Raw genomic sequence first — 21418 nt, forward strand, 5'->3', positions numbered from 1 at the left:
TAGACATCTGGGAAATAACAGGCTTTTTATGTCTTTTGGTTTACAAGGTTATGAGAATATTACTGGTACATTTTCAGAGCTGTTGGGAAATGCTAGTTGTCACAAGCTTTGAAGCTGCTTTGGATTCAGACTTAGTATTAACAAAGGTTGTTTTAGAAAAAAAAAGGAATTTCCTCATTGTATATTGATTAACAGTGATTAATTTCAGTTTTAGCAATGTCTTTTAGAAAATAGCAATATAGCAATCTGATGTTTGTAAGCAGTTTGTGCTCAAATCATTCACAAATTAGTTAAATATTTAAAGTGCTAGTGTATTATCCCTTACAGTGGTGCGTACTGAGAGCGTCTCTAGGGTAAGTTACTACATGGTGTAGTTGAAAGAAGGAAAGTGACTGCTTTACCTTGAATAAGTTAGAATTATGCTATTGGCTTTGTCTTTTGTAATGAGTACACCTATAATAATACTTCTGGATTAAGTTTATACCTGTCATAACTTTAACCAGTGCTCTCTTACTGACTTTTAAGTATCAGCACTTCTTAGTTCTTTCTTCTTCATTAGCAGGAGGTGAAATTATATCAGTGCATCGCATTGTTAATCTCACACACACCCTCTTCTGTTGTTGATCATTTATACTTGAAAAATTTGTTGTAGACGTGCTTTGTTATGATCTTGTATATTGAAGAGGTATTGAGGAAGTGTAAGTACAAGATATAGCTTTGATTTCTTGCCAAACAAGAATAGCTTGATGGTTTCCCTGGAGACACAATCCACATTAGAACAGAGGCAACTTTGGCACTTTAACCACACTATTATTTTAAGTTCTTTTTTTCCTATTGGAAAGTAATGTAAATGCTCTCATCAGACTTCTTTTCAGTTAACACTTGGGGTTTCATCTCTGTAAAGATTCATTGAGTGCCCGGTGAGTAAGATAGTGTAAAACTGTAGCTGTAATCTAGTTTATAACTTGGTAACCACAACTATTTGTTGGGTAATTTGACTTAAACCTTTTAGTATTCATTTTGGAATTTGTGACCTACAAAGAATACAAGGAAAAATGACTAAGGAAGTCCTTTAATCATGGAAAATTCTGAGTGAATAATGACATTGCACATGACAACTCATCTGAAATGATAGCAGGCATCTCTAGTCTCAGCCCTCTGGAGGCTGAGGCAGAAGGATTGCAAATTCAAAGGCAGCGTAGGTTACACAGTGAGGCTCTTTCTTAAAACAACTAAAATATAAAGAACTAAATTGTGTACCTCTGTGCATCTGAGACTGTAAAGCTGCTGTAATAACTTTTATGTTACCTAGGGGTTGTTCATATTTCTGGTCCACTGTATTAAGCACAAAGAGTGCTGGATTCTTAGTCAGAAATGCGATGTTAACATTTGCTCTAACTGTTCATTTCCAGCAGATGGCTACAGTTCACTACCAAATTGAACTTATAATAGATTTCTGTTCTTTCTTTCTTTCTTTCTTTCTTTCTTTCTTTCTTTCTTTCTTTCTTTCTTTCTTTCTTTCTTAACAACTGAATCAGAATGAAGGTTAAATTAGGAGAAATAAGTAACCTGCACATTTTTCTTTCTTTATTTGCTTTGCCATCTAGCGTTGCTATTTTTTTAAGCAAATATCTTTTAAAAAATGATGAAAAAGTGGAATTGTCACTTTGCCTTCTTTGATTAATGTTTAGTAATGGGATTATTTATTTTGTCTCATGCTCACTTACCTTTTAGAGTTTTATGTTTTGTAAAGAATATTCATTTAGCCGGGTGGTGGTGGCACACACCTTTAATCCCAGCACTCAGGAGTCAGAGGCAGGTGGATCGCTGTGAGTTCGAGGCCAGCTTAGTCTACAAAGCGAGTCCAGGACAGCCAAGGCTACACAGAGAAACCCTGTCCTGAAAAACCAGAAAACAACAACAACAACAACAACAACCCCCCCCCAAAAACCCAAAAACAAAAAAACAAACAACAACAACAAAACAAAAAATAAAGAATATTCATTGAATTATGTAAAGAAGTTATGCTTTCTTAAAATTTTTTTTGCACTAATTCCTTAAATTCAGGGGTCTTAATTTGTTTTCTTCTTCAGTTGAGGCACTGTGAATCTCGACCACTCACTGGTTATGTTTCTGGCATTTACTAATTATTATTTCATGTGTTTCATGCACATGTATATATGCTAACTAAAGCATATTATAGTTATCATGTTACTATTATATTAATATTATCAAAACTAATCTGGATTTGTACTTAAATATTAACTAGGAATTAAGATAATAAAAATGCAAACTTACTATTTAGAAAAATGAATTACTTAATACCTGCTTTGCAGTCAGACCCCTATCTACTGGACTGTAAGATAGTTTGCACGCAGAGTGCCAGGATGATGAGCACTGCTTTGATTTTCCTTCCTCATCTGTAAATCTGCATGGATCTCATCCACAGACTGCACGTATCTGAGCCAATGACCTTGAATTTATTGTGTCTCTGTATGTTTTAGGTGCAAAAACATTTTTGTTAGAGCATTGCATACCTCTATTACTATAGAATCTTTCAGTGATTTTCTCTATTTGAAGGACTGTGTGTATCAGTGTCCTCATGCATATATGCATCCATACATGTAAAAGATAAATCCGATTTTTTTATGTCTTGCAGATATTGGTTGGATCAAGTACTTCAAGATTTAGCATGACAGTTTATTTTATAAACAGAAATGTCAACTTTATGTGGTACTTTAAGACTGTAATTTTAGGTCCCTTTTCAATCAGTTTACTGCCTCATGGCTGGCAGCAGTTGCTTACAGTATTATTAACAGTACTTTAGTGCTTACAAACTATGAAAACATTCTGAGGCTTTAGAATCTGACTGTTAGCATTCAGAGTTCTCTATATACATTTTACATTTCTCTAGAAAACCAGTGAATTTGCTTTGCATATTTTATTGCTGGTGTATATATTTATCATATAATCAAAGTAGATTTAGAAATGGGCCATAATTATAACTAATTACTAGCAGTTTCATTCACACATTTGTGAAGGCATAGTTGGACTATACAGATGGGTTTTCTGAATCAAAGAGTTAAAGTCTATTTCTTTAGTTAGGTACTTTTCATAAAAATCACTAGTTTTTCTGAGAAACATTCAAATTTTAATAGTAATTTAGGAATTTTTGGGCATGAGGTTAGTTTTGTGGGGTGTGCTACTGGTCAGAGGTGTGCTTACATTTATCCATGTACAGGAATAATTCTCATTAGCAGGCAGCCTTGAGGACAGAGGAGATCTGACCCTACCCTGAGACCGTGCAATCTAAGTTTACAAAGGATCAAGGACACAGATTTTAATAATGCAAACAGTATTAGTTCTGTCCCCTCTGGCATCATGGACTTGGGCACCCTATCCTGATTGTATGCTTCGATTCCAAACCTGGAGATATATGAGCCGCTCTCGGGAGCCCCTGGCTGAGCTGGCAACACTGCAGTGATTACAGGGATGGTGCCTGGAGGGCAATTAAGGGACGGAGGGGTTGGGGGGAGGAGTAGGCAGCCGAGAGTCCCCTCAGCACCTAGTGACCCACAGATGGGAAGTAGAGAATTGGGTAACAGCAGTGGTCAGCTGAGGAGGATGCTACAGCTGTGGAGATTATTCACCAGCAATATGAATTCTTTTCCTACTTTTATAGTTGTTTAATCTGAGGCAATTTATATGTTGTGATTTAGAATCTGTAACATTTAGTTTCATAATTTAGACTTTATTAATTGAAGCCATTGCTGTTTTGTATATTCCTTTTTATTATTTTGAAGTTTTATTGCGGTGATAGTCTCGCTTCAAATATACTTTATCGTGCTGCTAAGTTCATGGTGTCCCTTGCTTGTAGCACTGCACAGTAATTTTAGCCTAGTTTTAAACTAGGGTTTTAAAAACATGTTTGTGTAGACTTTTTGTTTGTTTGTCTGTTTCCTAAGTTGTTACTATTTAGTGGAATGTAGACTTTTCTTGATCTAGTCATGCCTGTGAAAGCTACAAAATTGAGAGTAAACTTTTTGTGTGTAATTATATGAAAAGGAGAAAATTTTGTAGGTTGTATGTAATCCATACTGGAGCCTTCCCCTTGATTTGAACTTGAGGTTGTTTAACTGTTGACGTCTCCGGGGTGTGTGTTTGTCTGTGAGTCTGTTTTTAACACTTGTATCCTGATACAGGTGTATTTCTGTGTGATTTGCTATTTGTGCACTCACATTATTGTGAAAGGAAAGCGGGAAGTGCCATGAGTGGGAGATCTGGTAACCCTGCTACTTAACCCTTAGTCTCCCTTAGGCGTGGTTTCTTACACAGGTATCAGTGTGTGGGCTTTTCTGCCGCTTCGCTGTGGTGCATTCTCAGCTGTATGCGCAGGAGCGGAAAGACCGCTAACTGGCCGTGAACCATGCCCTTGGACCTCTGCTGGCTACTGGCTCCCTTTTCTGGGCTTTGTCTGAATGACTTCTCACACCACTGTGGCAGCCTTCCAAACCTAGTGTCCAGCCACATGCAGAGCCTGCTGTGCGGTTCCTTGCTGTTGACCACAAGGGGGAGTCAGGGAGTGCCCCTAGAATTCCCCCCATTCCTTCCCCTTTGGATCGTTTTTTTTTTTTTCTTTCTCTCCCCTGTTGAGTGCCTTCTTTCTTGTCTTCTTTCCCCCTCTCTTCTGCCTTCTCTTCCCTCCCCCTTCCTTCTTTTTCCTTTATTTCTTACTCCTCTTTGTATGAAATCTAAAATATTGTTACAGCTCTCACTATGGTTGCCCATCACTGCAATGTGAGCAGCAATTTATTTGTAGTTTTAAAAATTTGCCTAGAAAATGAGTTATATTTTCCTGACTGCTATTTACATATTTAAATGATGGCAATATTTTGCAGTTTTGATGAGTAATGGACTCTTAGATACAGTGTTACTGTGTAGATGGATATTGAATTGAATTTAAAATAGTTTAAAATACTGTAAAGCAAAGCACCTCATATGATTATCAAAGCCATGTGTGTAAAAATAACCGTGAAGTCTATTTCAACCTACTTGTGTTTTAATTAGAACAATTCTGAGGTTATGAACATCTCTAACATGTATCTTCCCAACTAAAATTTATTGAGAGTAGCTGACTTATGCTTATATTACATGGCTATATGCTGGAGTGTTATCATTAACAGATAGGTGTTTATTTATTTATGATAGTGACTAAATTTGGCTGAGGCATCCATAAATAAATATTTTAACTTTCTCTAAAGAACAGTTATTGTAAAATTATGTAGGTGTGTAAGACACTATTTGGGCTTCTGTTCTTCAAAATGAATAAAATTATTATATTCTTAGTAGATTTTTAAATATTTCTGTTGATCTGTTGGGGAATTTGAGGGCATGTTAGTGTCTCCCCTCCAGTTTTCACTCCCTTGAGACTTAGAAAGTGTGGATCTTTGAAACATATTCAGTAAAAGCTTGCTAATGGTGTGCTTTGGCCCTGTTCTCTGATTTCTCAGTACGTCAAGTACTTTGTATTTTTAGTTTTTAAAGATGAAATTTTAATGGTTTTTCATTTTATTCTTAAAAATTCCTTTGTTAAGATAATCTCATTTTGATATTTGAAAATGCTCACAAATCTTATAGGATAGTAGTTATTACAAAACATTAATTTATGAAATTGATAAAAATTGAGTAACATTGTATTCATATTTAATTTTATAATTGTTTATGTCAGTTAAAATAAATTCATAGCTATAATTGTGAATGTCTAAATATTTATTGTAAAAATTATAGCATGGTTGAATCATCTTAAAATTACCCTGATAGTAGATGCAGGAGTGACGGTTCATGTCTCTGCTTGGTGACTCTTTCAGGATGATGGTCCTTGATGGCTTTCATGAGCTAGTATGTAATTTGTGCCGACTTCAATGAGAAGAAACTGCAACAACTTTTTGAGTTAGCGGAAAAGTAAATGAGGCAGGGTTTGCATTTTGAACAGAAATGTTATGAACTGTGATTGCATTTGTCATGAAAGTATGTCACTATCAATAAAAGTGCTTAGGTACAAGTGTACTGAGCTGTGCAGCCTTTCTAAGGTTAAGGGTCGGCTAATGTGAAAAGTCAATCCTGTGCATTGGTAGTATACAGAACATGACAAATACATTTCTGTGTGTTTTGGATTATTATGCCATTTCTTATTTCAAATTTCTTTTGTCAGGACAGCAGGCAAAAACAATGATGCTTTGAGGAGGTAATTAAAGATATTGTTCAAAGAACAACTTTCTGCATATTTGAATTATTACTGTCATCAAAATCATACAAATATGGAAATATGATTGCCAGAAGCACATAAATCAATGATCAGCATGGCCTCAAAATCCAATAAATATGTAGAGTTAAATACTTTAAAATGCAAATTGCATCTGATGATTTGCATATGGTAGAGTTTAAAGAAATTTGTTGCTTAACAACCTCTAAGGTAGCAGTTAGGGCTGTGGGTAAACATAGATTTTTTTATTCATCATTGGTCAAGTTGTAAGATTTGATAAATGATGGGAGACTGCTTTCCTTGGTTAAAGTGACTGCAATCTTTACTGAATCCTAAAACTGCCTTGAAGTCATCTGAATAATTAAGAGTTAATTATTCTTCATCCATCTAGATCAGAGAAGGACAGATTTAGGGAAGGAATTTATAATTTTTGCCTCACGTCCTGTCATGTGGTAATGTGATAAACTAAACTGACTCCAAATAATACCTAGTGACCTTAGCGTAATCATGCCTTACAGAACATTTCTGTCGCTCTTTTTTAATTGCTTACATCGATTCTAGAAACTCCACATTAACAGACTTAGAAGTTTAATTGTCCTCAAAGAAAGCAATATAAAATTCATGTTCTGTTACTGTTATGTTTTGAGTTTATCATTGTGGAAATATACACACAGCATATAAGTCTGCTGCATCCTTTCAGCACCAGCCTGCAGTGACTCTTCAGATGTCACTAGTGATGACGGCAGGCACCGATGCAGTCATGGGAAGCTGGGTCAGCAGGGCAGCTACTCTTTTTTTTTTTTTTTTTTTTTTTTTAAGACTTTCAGCATTTGGAACATTAAAATAACCTATTGAAAACTCTTATTCATTTTTCACAATTAATATAATAATGGATCCAATAACTAGTACAGATTTAGAAATAGTAAGTCTTACTTGAGAGACCATGGAAGGCAGCCTAAAGCTCGGGTGCAGGGCACCGCTGTGTGCTAACAGCACACAGCGTAGAAGTACCTGGAAAATCCAGTGTAGACTTAAGACATTTTTACAAAATGATTTTCTTTGAGACTGAATGTTTTCTGAGTGTTTACTGATCACAAGAAGAATTGTAATAAAGAAATCAATATGCATGATCCTTTTCCATGTAGTACAACAGGGTTACACTGTTAGGTTAAATACAGGCGGCATTCCTTTTCAGAAAATCAATTTGCTGTATAGCCTGCAACAGCCAGCCTTTTCACACAGTCATTTTATGTTGTGCACACAGTAAATTCTGTATTGGCACCTTCAAATAGTATTGACTTCTACAAGGCTGTAAGCTTAGTAGCCTGACTTTAGGAGGAAAGGGCCTAGACATTTCTAATACAGTGATCAGAACTGCTGTGCTTAATACAGTAATCAATAATACCATACTTGTTCTTTATTATATGTTGCCCCAAACCCATCATTTAAAAAAAGCCCCATTCATTTAATTGGGTTTTGTATTTTAATAGGAATGTCAAATATGATTATATGGAGATGTACTTTTTAATATTAACTGTGGCTGTTTACTTTTTAGGTGTTTCTGCATTTGCAGGTTAACTATGTTCGCAAAAGCATGATTTTCAGGCTGCTTATTTTGCAGTGCTGGATTAAATTTGTAAGATTGAGGTTGGTTTAGTTTGCGGCCTGCCTCCATTTCACAGCACAAATGAAACTGATTTTGAGAACATTAACTAACTGCCCAAAGCTGGTGAGTGCTGTGCTGTAAGTAGTTAGGAAAATTTGTGAAAACATAGTTTTGTTTTGGGTCTTTTTTACTTCTCAGGTTAGTTTTAGCTCTTAGTTGCCTTGGCCAACTCTGCCCTGCCTGCTTAACTCAGCAGTGTGGTTCTCTTCCTCCTGGCGGCAGGCTCCTGAGGAGGTCATCCTGAGCCTGCAGATGCTCCTGTCTGCGCGGGCTGTGCTCTACCCACAGCTACGGGCATTTCCCCCAGCATAATGGCCAAGATGAAGCAAAAACAATCCCTGTCAGTCTTGGCAGTCTGTGTAGGTGCACTCACGGTGCAGGCGCACTCACGGTGCAGGCGCACTCACGGTGCAGGCGCACTCACGGTGCAGGCGCACTCACGGTGCAGGCGCACTTATGGTGTAGTTCTTGTTTATGCACTGGCTTCTTTCATAGTCTTTACTATCTACTCCAAGATTCTCATGCATTTTTTTTTTTTGTCATTGTCTGTCTGAAATGAGAATAATTATTTAGGTTGCAATTGTGAAAGGCCTCTACATTATTAAATTTATTTCAGCTTTCTAGTGGAATGATGAAATCTTTAAAACTAGCACTATAAATAGTTATAAATATTATAAGTATTTTTGTATTTTAATTAGCTTATGATTATGCCACCACTTACATTCATGACATCTTCATGTAAAAGGTACATTACAGTGTAAGATCTGACTATTTTCTAAATGCTTGCAGAATACAGGAGCAGGTTTTTGAAAGGTTTATACGTACAAGGAAATAAGTAGATTTTGCTTAGGTTGTATATTTATCCATGTTTTAAGTGTTTATAGAAACCCTTAACATTTAAAAAATATATCATCGTTTATAAAATGAGTTTATTCTTTGAGGAAAACATTCTCGTAAGAGGAACAAAATTATCCAAATAATAGTGTAAACCAAGCCAGGCATAGCAGCAGACAGAAAAATGCATTCAGCCAGTAGGATCATGGATTTGTTTGATTCAGGTAATTGAAAGTGTTTCATACTATTATTGCAACTTGAAGGCTTGTTTAAGTGTCTAACTGTCAGTCACGCTGGAAGGTGAAAAGTATTCAATTGTCACTCTGTCAGTCAGTAGAGATGAGAACTGTCTGCCTAATGGATTTCTTTACATAGATGTCTGCATGGAGGGAGAAGTAAAATCAATGTGTTGTCATGTGTGAGTATGCTGCATCAAGCTGCCAGGTGAATTACAACTGTATTTCTGTAACATCTACATTCTTGTGTTGTTTGTGGAAGGCAGCCAGGAGCTCTGCATAGACGGGTGGGAGACGCTGGTACTGGGAACTTATGTTCTTTTGGAGAGACTATTTTTGCTCTCACCTGTGTCCACTAAAGCATCTATTCTGACCTCTTAAAAAAGTCCCATTTTAATTAAGTTAAAACAAATGAGGGGGACTTGTTTTGTTACAAGTATTGTGCTTGGGAAATCACATTTAAATGCTTGTCATCAGATAGCTCTTAGAGTTAACACATCTAAAAACAAATAATAATTATGCTTTGAGAATTACCTAAATTTGCATTTAAAAAAAAGTAGACTGGTCCCTTGTTCCCTGACCCCTCCCCTGCTCTATACCTGAAGTGAAGACAAAGGAAAAGCTTATTGAGATTTTGGTGCCAGAGACTTGGGAGGACCAGATCATGGAGAGGGTGCCATCGTGATTTAAAATTAGTAATTGTTTTTCAAAGTGAAGGAAAGAGTCAATGTAAAGCCTTACATTTAAGTTCAGAAAAATCTGTTGAAGAAGGGCATATCCTGACCCCATGCAGTGCTATGTGAAGATGAGCTGGGGTCTCAGCAGTAGAAAACGAATGTCCAGGAAAGCATTTTAGCACCTTTACCACATCTACTGTGTTCTGAATCTAGAATACTGGCAGTTGTTAGGATGTGGCAAGAGCTGTAACTGGCTCGGGCCCATAAGAGGGAGTGACAGGATGCCACACCTCACTTCATAGACTCATGGTGGGCTGAGGGGATCCTAGGGAAGATGAGGAAGCGAGGCAGAGGAGGAGAGCCACACCACTGCTTTATCTGTGGTCTCTAAAGCCTGTTAAAGTCTCAACACAAAGAGCAGAGAGGACCAATCTCTGGCCACAGTAGGACGGCAGAGATGCAGGTGTGGCAGGTAGTGGGGCAGGACTGCCTATCAGTAACAGTGCTCTGCCTCACAGTATCTGACTGGAAGAACTGTGCACAGGCCAGATTACAGAGTGTTACTAATTGGCTTGGTGCAGTTCTGTCTAGGCTTTGGAACTGCACAAACATGTGCAGTGTCAGAAGTCACACTGGGGGTCTGGATCAGGTTACTCCCTGCATGTGTGTGATAAATGGCATTTAACAAACAACAGTTACCAGTTATCACCGCAGCTCCTGGAAAGAAAGGACACCTTTTACACACTGAAATCATGATGCATCTGAAATATTTTTAATTTTAGTACTGTGTTTTTAAATGCCATTTTATTTAAATTATTGGCTAAATAGGGGTTGTGGGATGATTGAGTCTGTAAAGTGCCTGCCTAGGAAGCAAGTTTGTATCCCCAGTGTCCATGTGAAATCCTAGCTTAGCACATCTGCAATCGCAGTGCTGCACAAGTGAAGACAAAATTATCCCTGGAGCTCATAGGCCACCCGTTGTGCAGAAGCAGCCAGCTCCAGGCTTAGTGAGAGACCCTGTCTCAAACACAAGATGGGTGTGGTTGAGGATACCTGCTTCCCATAAGAACATACAAACCTGTACTCATGAACATAAACATATGGGCCCCCACCCCACCCCCAGTTAACTACACTAACAAACTTACTATCCGTTCTTTTTCTGTTACCCTTCAGGCTTTTGGTGTATATTTATTTTTTAGCATTTATTGAGTTCTAGTTCCTTGAGCATCACAACCCTTCTGTTAGTTCGCTTGCAGCATATGTGTACAGTCTACGTGATGTGGAAAGGCCTGGTGACCTGTGCATATGTGTACAGTCTGACGTGATGTGGAAAGGCCTGGAGACCTGTGCATATGTGTACAGTCTACGTGATGTGGAAAGGCCTGGAGACCTGTGCATATGTATACAGTCTATGTGATGTGGAAAGGCCTGGTGACCTGTGCTCCTTGAGCTCGGGCTGGAACCCTGGTTTGGCAGCTTTCATGCAGTTGCAGGGCCTCAGGCACTTGTTTTCTAGTACAGCGTTGGTGATCTCTTTTGAAATACAGAGGCATTACTAGGAGTCAAACACTGTATAGAATTGTGGAGCGCTTTGCTATGCAGATAGTGAATAGTAAATAAGTTTTGTTGCACATTTGGTCAGTTTTACTCTGAATTAATTTGGTTGCATAGGACAGAAATACTATATATCATAGCTTAATATGATATTTTTATTTTTACTTATACAAAAGAAGTTCATAGTTGGTCTATAGTTGACCTGTGGCATCTTTGCACCAGAGACACAGGGAACCTTCTCCCTCCTCATTGTCCTAATAGTGGGCCTGTGTCCAGCTCCCATCACTGTGTGAGGCACTGTTAGGTGCTTTTGCACTTGTGTGTAGCGCAGGAATGCATGGCCGCAGGGAAGATACATTTGAGTTCATTGGCCAGAGCCTAGAGTGGAAATGGTGTTGATGGATATCATGGTCTGGGCAGCCATTCCACCCAAATTTTTTAGTTACTAGAACAGAAGAGTGCACACAGTATTGGAAAGCAATTTATAACTTTTTTGCCATTGGCTAATATAATACTAATTCTATTTCTTAATGTGATATACATGCATGAATACATACATACATATATACACACATGTATACATGCATACACAATATATATGGTAGTTATGCATTTGATATTCACATTTAGCTTAGGGAGAAATAACAAGCTAACTTGTTATCTATATCTCTTTGGGAAGTGGGCGTTTCCTTCCATAGACCCCACATTCCCTTGGACTCACTCTTCTTTCATTTCTCTTGTAGCTACTGTGATTTTGATGTGCTAATATCCGTAGTTTAACCATGTATGTCTTCATATATTAGGGTATTTATTTTTTAAGATAGTGTTGGAAATGAGAGTAGCAAGCACATTTATCTATAAGCGTTGCCAGTGGTCTCTGAAGGTTCCCAAGAGAAAATAATGATGAGTCCATGAAGGTAATCGGCTTTAGTGTTTTGGACAACAGAAGCCTTTCCAGACTTGCTTCTTGGTGTGCTTTTGAGTTACATGGCATTCTGGCGGGTTTGTTGGGGGTGTGCATGCTCTCCCGCCATGTCTGTCATTTCAGCTCTAAGTGATGTTTTGAGACATAGCATTAGTAGAAAGTGGTGAAGGGGGTGGGGGTGGCTGAGGGAAGGCTCAGTCAGTGATGTGCTTTCCCTGAAAACATGAGGGCTGGAAGCTCTGTGTGTGTGTAATTCCAGCCCTGGAGAGGTGGAGCCAGGCAGAGTCCTGTGACTCACTGCCAGTCCAGGCTAATTGATCTTCAGCCCAGTGAGACCCTGTGTCTCAAGACATGCATCTGAGGATGACACCTGAAATTGTCCTCCAGACTCTAAAACACTCTTGGATACCCACACACGTGTGCATCCTCAGCACAGAAGCATGTACACGAGAATACATCCAGGCACGTTTACAGAGCTTGCTCCCTGCGCTCATGCGTGCTAACTGTCCTTCCTCTTACCTTGTTGTGGCTTCAGTAAGATGTGTCCCCACCACATCACTACAGCAGACTTGCCCTTGTGAGGAAGAACCCATAGCCACTGAGTGCTGTCTTTTCCCACCCCCTCTAAGTTGTTAGTGTCTTTACGCTCTGGAAACATAGATGTCACACTTGAGGAGCCTCTTGTGCATGAGTTAAGACACTGCAGCCTGATGTTTGTGACAGTGCTTCTCTTGAGTGTTAAGCAGCTGAGGGGCTAGGCGAAGCATCTTAGACCATGGTCCCTGAGAGCCATCTTGGGAGCGAAGGGCTTGATGTGCTGGAGTTGGATGCTGCTCCCCTCCCCACCCACACCCCTGTCCCTCTCCCTCCTTCCCGCCCACACCCCTGCCCTCCCTGCTTTAGCTATGCACTCTGAGCCCACGCCTGTGGGTAGAGCAGCTCTTTGATTCCTTTCCTCTCCCGATTGCTTTATTCCAAGATGTTGACATTTCCGACCACACAGTTAAGTTCTGGTGTGGGGCAAGTCCAAGCTAAGAGTCCACTTTTGTGAGGGGCTCATCACATTGTGTTTGGTTAGCTGCTCTGGTGTTGCCTGGAGGTGTTGATGAGTGACTGAAAAGTGCCTCAGTTTCCCTGGCCTCCCTGCTCTCTGCCCATGGTGTTGTTGTTCCTAAACACAGTGTTGAGCTAAACTGAACATGCCATCTCTATTAGTTTAGCCTGCTTTAGCAGTGCAAACTTTTCAAAAATACTTTTCTTTTTAAAAATTCATTTATTTTTATTTTATGTGCATTGATATTTTGCCTGCATGTATGTCTGTGTGAGGGTGTCAAATCTTGGAGTTAAAGACAGTTGTGAACTGCCATGTGGGTGCTGAGAACTGAACCCGGTTCCTTTGGAAGAGCAGTCAGTGCTCTTAATTGCTGAGCCATCTCTCCAGTCCCCTTTCAAAATGCTTAAAAAAAAAAAAAGATTTATTTATTATTATGTATACAATGCTCTGTCTGCATATACACTTGCATACCAGAAGAGGGCACCAGATGTCATTTTAGTTGGCTGTGAGCTACTATGTGGTTGCTGGGAATTGAACTCAGAACCCCTGGAAGAACAGGCAGTGCTCTTAACCTCTGAGCCATCTCTCCAGCCTCAAAGTACTTTTAAGTGGATAAAGAAGAGTAAATGAAAAAGTCATTCCCATGGTAGTGGTGTACACTTTGAATTCCAGCACTCAGGGTCCCTGTGAGTTCTAGGCCTGGGTACATAGTGAGTTTCAGGTGAGCCAGGACTACATAGTGAGATCCTGCTTCAAAACAACCAGCCAACAGCAAAAGCAGTTATATCAATTCTAGTATGTGTGGGCCTGACAGGAGGTTTCTACACTGTTTTCATGATGACAATGGTAGTACCCAAGTTCAACTGCTGTGTTCCTGTTTACAGAGTCTGACTCCTTGCTGAGTGTTGGGGAATACTTGTGAGAAAATCCTGGCAGTTGGACTGCATGACATTAAAAAAATTCCAAGCACCAAGCTTTTAGGAGTATATTTTTATATTCTCTGGCTAAGTTATAATATCGTGAGGCTTATATTTATGATACTAGTTTTAAAAATCAGGTTAATTTTCTTTAAAATAGTGGAAAAGTATGTATTATTTAATACATTGTATGACAGTGAAGTTGACCTCTTGAGTGCTCACGATGGGCTTGGATTGAGTGCACAAGCAATGAAATTGGAATAAGTCATTTGAGAATCACAAAGTCATTTTCAAGTATAACAAGTATTTGTTTTCCAAATAAGGATTTTGTTTAGGTCACACAACAGCAGCAACAACCCAACAACTTATGTACAAATTTAGTGAGCTTTTCCTGTGTCAGTTCTCTGGGAGGTACAGTGAAGAAAGTAAGAGCTGTGAAACAAACATGAATCCTGCTTGCTTTTCTGTGTTTGAGTGTGAAGGCTTATGTGTCATCTTGTACAGGCTCCAGGCTCATCTTCACTGTCCCTGAGTCATCACTGCAGAAGGGAGATGCTCTCTGGGCTTGAGTGTAGAGACGGCTCTGCCAGCACTTGGCTCCATGGCTTGCCTGGTGCTGAGCCGTGGGCTTGGCGTCCGCCCCGCGTGCTTGATACAGTGCTGACTGGTCAGGTATACAGAACTTGCACATCTCTGCTCTACATAGTGAATATCTGTGTCCTAAATGGAATGGGATAAAATGTGCACAACATAAAGGGTAGCCTCCTGCTCACTAGTGCTACTCAGTAAATGCTTTCTGGCTGCCACTTTCATCCACAGCTCATCAGTTTGGAAAGTTGGAACTTGACACCCAGCTGTCACTCCCCCCCATCATAAGTTACCATTCTGTTTGCTTTGTTTCTATGCATTTATTCACAATAGTTTCCTAGTGTACAGCGTTCCTCTGGGTTGGTGTGCTTCACTTAGCACATTCGGGGCTTACCTGTATGTCAGGATGCTCTTTTTAAGGCTGACTGCTGTGTTGTATGTGCACACATCATGCTTGTTCATCTGGTCATCTTTGTCAGTCATGTTGAGTCTACTTGCCTGATGGGAATATTTTTTTTCTTAATGGATGAAAAAGAAAAAAAAATCCCTTAAAGTTGAGTTTAAAGAAAAATGTTTGATCATTTTTAGTACACCCATGATTTATTAGACTAGAACATACAGATATTTAGACATTGGCGCTGTGCTTGACTCCCATTATTTTCTTGGAACAGGACTAGATTGTGGTATATAGACAGTAATAACAAAATTACGGAGCTCACCTTCTCTTTGAGCCTGCTTTAGTGGCATCTCTGGCTTTTCTGCAGGCAGCGGAAGACCTTGAGCAGATAGAAACAGAGGACGATGGTGAAGACTTTGGGGAGGTTCTGGGCGCCAGAGTGGCTGCTGTCCACTCACTGACTCACTCACTTAGGTTTCCCTCCACTAAGCTGGGAGGCAGCAGGTGTCTGTTTTCTGTTGCTGCTGAACAGATCACCACAACTTAGTGTCCCCAGTCAACTTCCATGTGTCATTCTTGGTCCTGACTGTCCTGATTCCAAAGTCAGTTTCAGTGACTTGGGAAGGGATGTTAGGCAGCCTGAGCATGGCAAACATGGCGCTGGCAGCCTTGCCCTGTTCTCCCTTCCCTCTGCCTTGCTAAAATCCCTTAGATTACATCTCTAAAGCTAGCCCTCTGATGGCTGTGTTTGGCCACCTCCTCCTTCCAAGGCTGACTACCAAGGTCCAGATAATCACAGTATTAATGTCCAGCAATCAAAACCCCCTTTGGCTCACCTAATTAACATGCCCAGTTAAAATCAAACGCTTCCTCCTAATGGAGTTTCCTCTTTTGCCTTTATAAACTGACATTTCCTCCTTCTCCCTAGCCAGCTATCTTTTGTTTTTATCTCTTATTCTTACCCTTTGTCCTCCTTTGTGCTGAGAGCTTGGTCTTAGGGGTGCTGAGCTGATACCATCCTTTCAATTGAAAGTATTGTGCTGTAGGGCTGGGGCTTCTGGGATTGCCTGTGTGCTCACATTACTGTACCAGGGGAATTCTTCCAGGACAGCAGCTGACTTCTCTGAGCTTGGGACTGTCCTGTCTACCTCTGTCACTTCCAAGGACTCTTACACTCACTTTGTGCTCATTCTTAAAGTCCAAGGAAGTTGCAAAGCCTTGGTGACATCTGAGAAGTAGCGTCATCATGGGTTTCTGGGGGTCAGTAGGAGGTTGGCACCATGGGGTTGCTGTTACCCTGTTTCTGCTTTCATGTGCTTTGGAGATCATTAAAAATAATTTATTTGGGCTTCTCTAAGCATTAATAAAAGCACTTCCTTGTTTCACTGTAATTTAAACGTCTCTGCATTTTGTGTTCACCTTTGTACCTAGGACTCAACATTATTTATTTAAAATTTTATAACATCCTACATAGGGAAATTGTTAGTTAGAATTTCTAGTTCTAAATATTTACATGCATCATCAGTGTCCTCTGACCTGTCATTTAAGGGAACTATTAACGGATCCTAGGAAATATCCACCTGCGGTTTTAAAGGTGTAAGCTGAGATTCTGTCTAGCATGCGACTGTAACTCAGAGCTCAATGGCTCAGTTCTGATGTGTTGTACACACAGGTCAAGCTCTCAGCTGTGCTTACTGCTTGTTCTCTGCTGTTGGTACCAACTTAGCTTCCACATCACCCCCTGCATCCTGTGCTCCGGAAACTAGACCTGAAACCAAACAGTGTGTGCCTGTTAATATAATCCAAGATCGACCGACCGACCCTCCTTCCTTCCTTCCTTTCTTTCCTAAATGCTGTGGAGTGATGATGAGCTCAGGATAGTTTTCCACACAGTTAGCTTCTTTTATGTTTCTCTGGGAATTAGAAACCCCTTTAGGATCCCAACACTTGAGGAATCTACTTTCCTGTGGGTCATTCAAGCTGGTTTGAGAGGGTCAAATCTAAACCACACGTTGGATTCTGGAGATTGGTGCTAGGTAACCAGGCAGCTCCTTACCTAGCTGGGGAAAACTTGCTTAAGAGATTGGGTAATATTTATAGTATTCTTTTTTCTAGATAAATGTAGTAACATGACTCACACTTCTGAAATAGCATCCACCCTGGAGAAGCAATTTATGAATCTTTAAAAAACTGTTAAGCTTGTTTTGTTGTATTTGATATGAGAAAGTTAGGAGTGTGTGTGTGTGTGTGTGTGTGTGTGTGTGTGTGTGTGTGTGTGTGTGTGTGTACCCCAAAACTCCCTATGTAGATCAAACTGGTCTCAAATTCGAAGAAATCTACTTTCCTCTGACTCCTGAGTGCTGAGATTAAAGGCGTGTACCACCAAGCCTAGCACCTTTCCAGTTTTTAAAGGTTTGGTCCTTATTAGCAGCTTTTCATCTGCTACCCATTGTGTGGGTGATTTCACACAAAATGTACATATGCTTTCTTTTTTTTTGTTACAATTTTTATTTATTAATTCATTCATATTACATTTCAATTGTTATCCCATCCCTTCTATCCTCCCATTCCTCCCTCCTTCTCACTTTCACCCTAGTCCCCTCCCCTATGACTGTGACTGAGGGGGACCTCCTCCCCCTGTATATGATCATAGGGTATAAAGTCTCTTCTTGGTAACCTGCTATCCTTCCCCTGAGTGCCACCAGGTCTCCCCATCAAGGGGACGTGGTCAAATATGGGGCACCAGAGTTCGTGTGAAAGTCAGTCCTCACTCTTCACTCATCTGTAGAGAATGTCCTGTCCATTGGCTAGATCTGGGTAGCGGTGTGATGTTTACTGCACATATTGTCCTTGGTTGGTGCCATAGTTTGAGCAGAACCCTTGAGCCCAGATCTGCCTATCATAATGTTCTTCTTGTAGGTTTCTAGGACCCTCTGGATCCTTCTGTTTCCCCTTTCTCCCATACTTCTCTCACCTAGGGTCCCAATAGGATGTCCTCACAGCTATCCCACTTTCCTGGTAGGTAAAGACTTTCATGGGACATGCCCCTTGAGCTAGTGTCCATTTATAAGTGAGTATATACGATTTGAGTCTTTCTGCTTCTGGGTTAACTCACTCATTATGATCATTTCTAGTTCAATCCATTTGTCCACAAATTTCGGGAATTCCTTGTTTTTAATAGCTGAGTAGTATTCCATAGTGTAAATGTACCACAGTTTCTTTATCCATTCTTCTACTGAGGGACACTTAGGCTGTTTCCATGTTCTGGCTATTATGAATAAGGCTGCTATGAACATGGTCGAGCATCTGTCCTTGTTGTGTGCTGGAGCATCTTCTGGGTATATTCCAAGGAGTGGAATAGCTGGGTCTTAAGGAAGCCCTAGTCCCAGTTTTTAGAGATAGCTCCAGATAGATTTCCAAAGTGGTTTGTACATATACTTTCAAAGAGAAATCAGAACCTTAACAGAAGGTTTTACTAGAAGTTTCTAAGTCAGGGAGTACAGTGAGTCGGTCATCTCTAACTAGATTGTGGCTGGTTAAGTGAGCATTGCCTGTGACTGTTAGGTACAGGGCCGTGCTGCACACTGGAAGCTTTGGAGCAGCACTGCTTTAGATTCTGTTGGATATGTCAGTGCACACGTCAAGGTACAGAAGTGAGGATTCAGAAAACGAGAGTATGACACCAGATAGATCCAAGAAGTGCTCTTTCCTCACTGTTTGGAGAGTGGATTTTCGCAATTAAAAGATGGCAATGGTCCATAGTCACCGCGTCTTACATGTATGGGCACGCACAGGCGTGTAGAGGTGCTTCTTACATGTGTGGGCACGCACAGGCGTGTAGAGGTGCTTCTTACATGTGTGGGCACGCACAGGCGTGTAGAGGTGCTTCTTACATGTGTGGGCACGCACAGGCGTGTAGAGGTGCGTCTTACATGTATGGGCACGCACAGGCGTGTAGAGGTGCTTCTTACATGTGTGGGCACGCACAGGCGTGTAGAGGTGCGTCTTACATGTGTGGGCACGCACAGGCGTGTAGAGGTGCGTCTTACATGTGTGGGCACTCACAGCTCAGGGGTTAACCCTTGGGAATGAGCTTCTCCAGCCTCAGCAATGGCCTTGCTTCTGTCTTTCTCCACATCTCCTGCAGGTAGTAGAGATTTAAGTTGCAAAGCATTTTCATGAGATATGTTATAACTGCAAGAGAAATACTTTGGGTTTTGCTGTCTCAATTATGTGGTATTTTAAAACAAGAAAACATCTCCCTCCCTGTATAGCAGTGTTTTCTTTCACTAAGGTGCCCAGTCTTTTCTGTTGGCCATTTGTCATTGTGCCTAGAGGAGGCAGAGCCTGGTCCCCACCCAGTCTGAGGCAGTCAAAATGTAGGTTCTCCTGTCAAGTGTTGATTGTGTGTGACAAGTAGAAGATTTGACTTTCATGTTTCTCTGTCTTTCAGTACATGGCATTCTCACTGTCTTATCTTGCACCCACCCTTGTCTAAGTCCTTACCTTGCCCACTCCCACCCACTCCCAGGTGACTAAGACCTGGGATGGTCGGGTTCAGTGGCTCCTAAGAATCAGTTATGAATATCTTACTTTTGTGAGCTACATACTACTACATTGCTAGTAGTTTACAGTTGTGAAAGATCCAGATCTATTTTATGTGCGTTGGTGTTTTTGCCTGCATGTGTCTGTGTGAGGGTGTCAGACACCCCTGGTACTGGAGTTACAGATGGCTGTGAGCTGCCTTGTGTATGCTGGGAGTTAAACCCAGGTTCTCTAGAAGAACACCCTGTGCTTTTAATCCCCGAGCCACCTCTCCAGCACTTCCAAGACATGCAGCGTCTAGGCAGTGCTGTTTCTGAGTGCCAGAAGACCAGAGACTGAGGTTATGGTGAATAACCTAACAGCTGCCCCAAACACCCCAGAAAGATCCCGGGATCTGGGGATGAACAGTTCCAGTTGTCCCTGGCCCCCCAGTGGCACTTGGTGCATTCTCCCTATATGGAGAGGGAGTCCTCAGTTCCAGGGGTGCTCTGCCCCAGCAGTGAGACATTGGAGCCCTCCTGCTTTCCTGAGGTCAGCATCCCAACCCTAATCCATACTTCTACTGGTTCCCCTGTGGAGACAAGCTGGACAAAAGGAGCTTACAGGGTGTGGGGCCAAGATGGTGGAACCCAGCCAGATCTGAGTGCTGGGACCTGCACTGCTTGGCTGAATCTACTTCTGTAAAACCAGTGACTATTCACTGCCTGGCTGACTTAATAATACCAAAGCCCCCTCTTGACTTCCCTGGGACACAGCCAGTAGAGAGGTGAGCTGTAGGTAGGACCCAGCCCTTATTGTCTGCCATCCTCAAAGAGGCCAGTTTGGGGGGGCCCTTACAACATTCAGCTTAAACCCCTCTTCTTGCTGACTCTTGACCTGCCAGTCTCAACTGAGGCAAGGCCACCAGAGGTGTGCAGCTAAGTGCCTAGATACAAGATTATATATATAAAAAAATCAATAGCCCTTCTGTATACAAATGGAAAATGAGCTGAGTAAGAAATTATGGAAACTACACCATTCACAATAGCCACAAATAATATAAGTAAGTCTAACCAGGAAAGTCAAAGATAAGAACTTCAAGTCTCCGAAGAAAGAAATTGGAGAAAATATCAGAAGATGGAAAGATGTCCAATGCTCACGGATCATTTGGATTAACAGTAAAAATGGCCATCTTACCAAAAGCAATTTACAGATTCAATGCAATCCTCATTAAAATACCAACCTTTACAGACCTTGAAAGAACATTTCTAAACTTTATATGGAGAAACAAACAAACAAACAACCCAGAATAGCTAAAACAGCCTGTAGAGTAAAAGATCTTCTGGAGGAATCGCCACCTCTGATCTTAAGCTGTACATAGAGCAACAGCAGTGAAAGCAGCATGGTGCAGGCATAGAAATGGACAATTGAATCGAAGACCCAGAAATAAACCCCCACAAATGGTGCTGGTGTAACTGGATGTCTACATGTAGAAAAATGCAAATAGATCCATATCTATCACCCTGCACAAAACTCAAGCCCAAATGGATCAAAGACTTCAATGTAACACCAGATACACTAAATTTATAAAAAAAGAAAGTGGAAAAGAGCCTTGAACTCATTGGCACAGGAGACAATTCCTTGAGTAGAATTCCAATAGCTCAGGCTCGAAGATCAATAGCTAGTAAATGGCACCCCGTGAAACTGAAAAGCTTGTGTAAGGCAAAGGACACTGTCAACAGAACAAAACGACAGCCTACAGATTGGGAAAAGATCTTCACCAA

At 40.7% G+C, this 21418-nt stretch overlaps 1 protein-coding gene and 1 long non-coding RNA gene across 4 annotated transcripts in view; both read left to right on the top strand.

Moving 5' to 3' along the window:
- The window catches only part of ZNF407 (zinc finger protein 407), a 381799-nt gene that overhangs the window by 24529 nt on the left and 335852 nt on the right, over positions 1-21418 (top strand). The gene's annotated exons all lie outside the window — the stretch shown is intronic.
- On the top strand, positions 5486-16071 carry LOC311596549. The gene is made up of 2 exons (XR_014778879.1): positions 5486-10301; positions 13207-16071. It is a non-coding gene; the product is annotated as an uncharacterized lncRNA (long non-coding RNA).

Source organism: Acomys minous, assembly GCF_964271855.1.
Source record: "Acomys minous genome assembly, chromosome: 4".
In the NCBI taxonomy this organism is placed as follows: Eukaryota; Metazoa; Chordata; class Mammalia; order Rodentia; family Muridae; genus Acomys; species Acomys minous.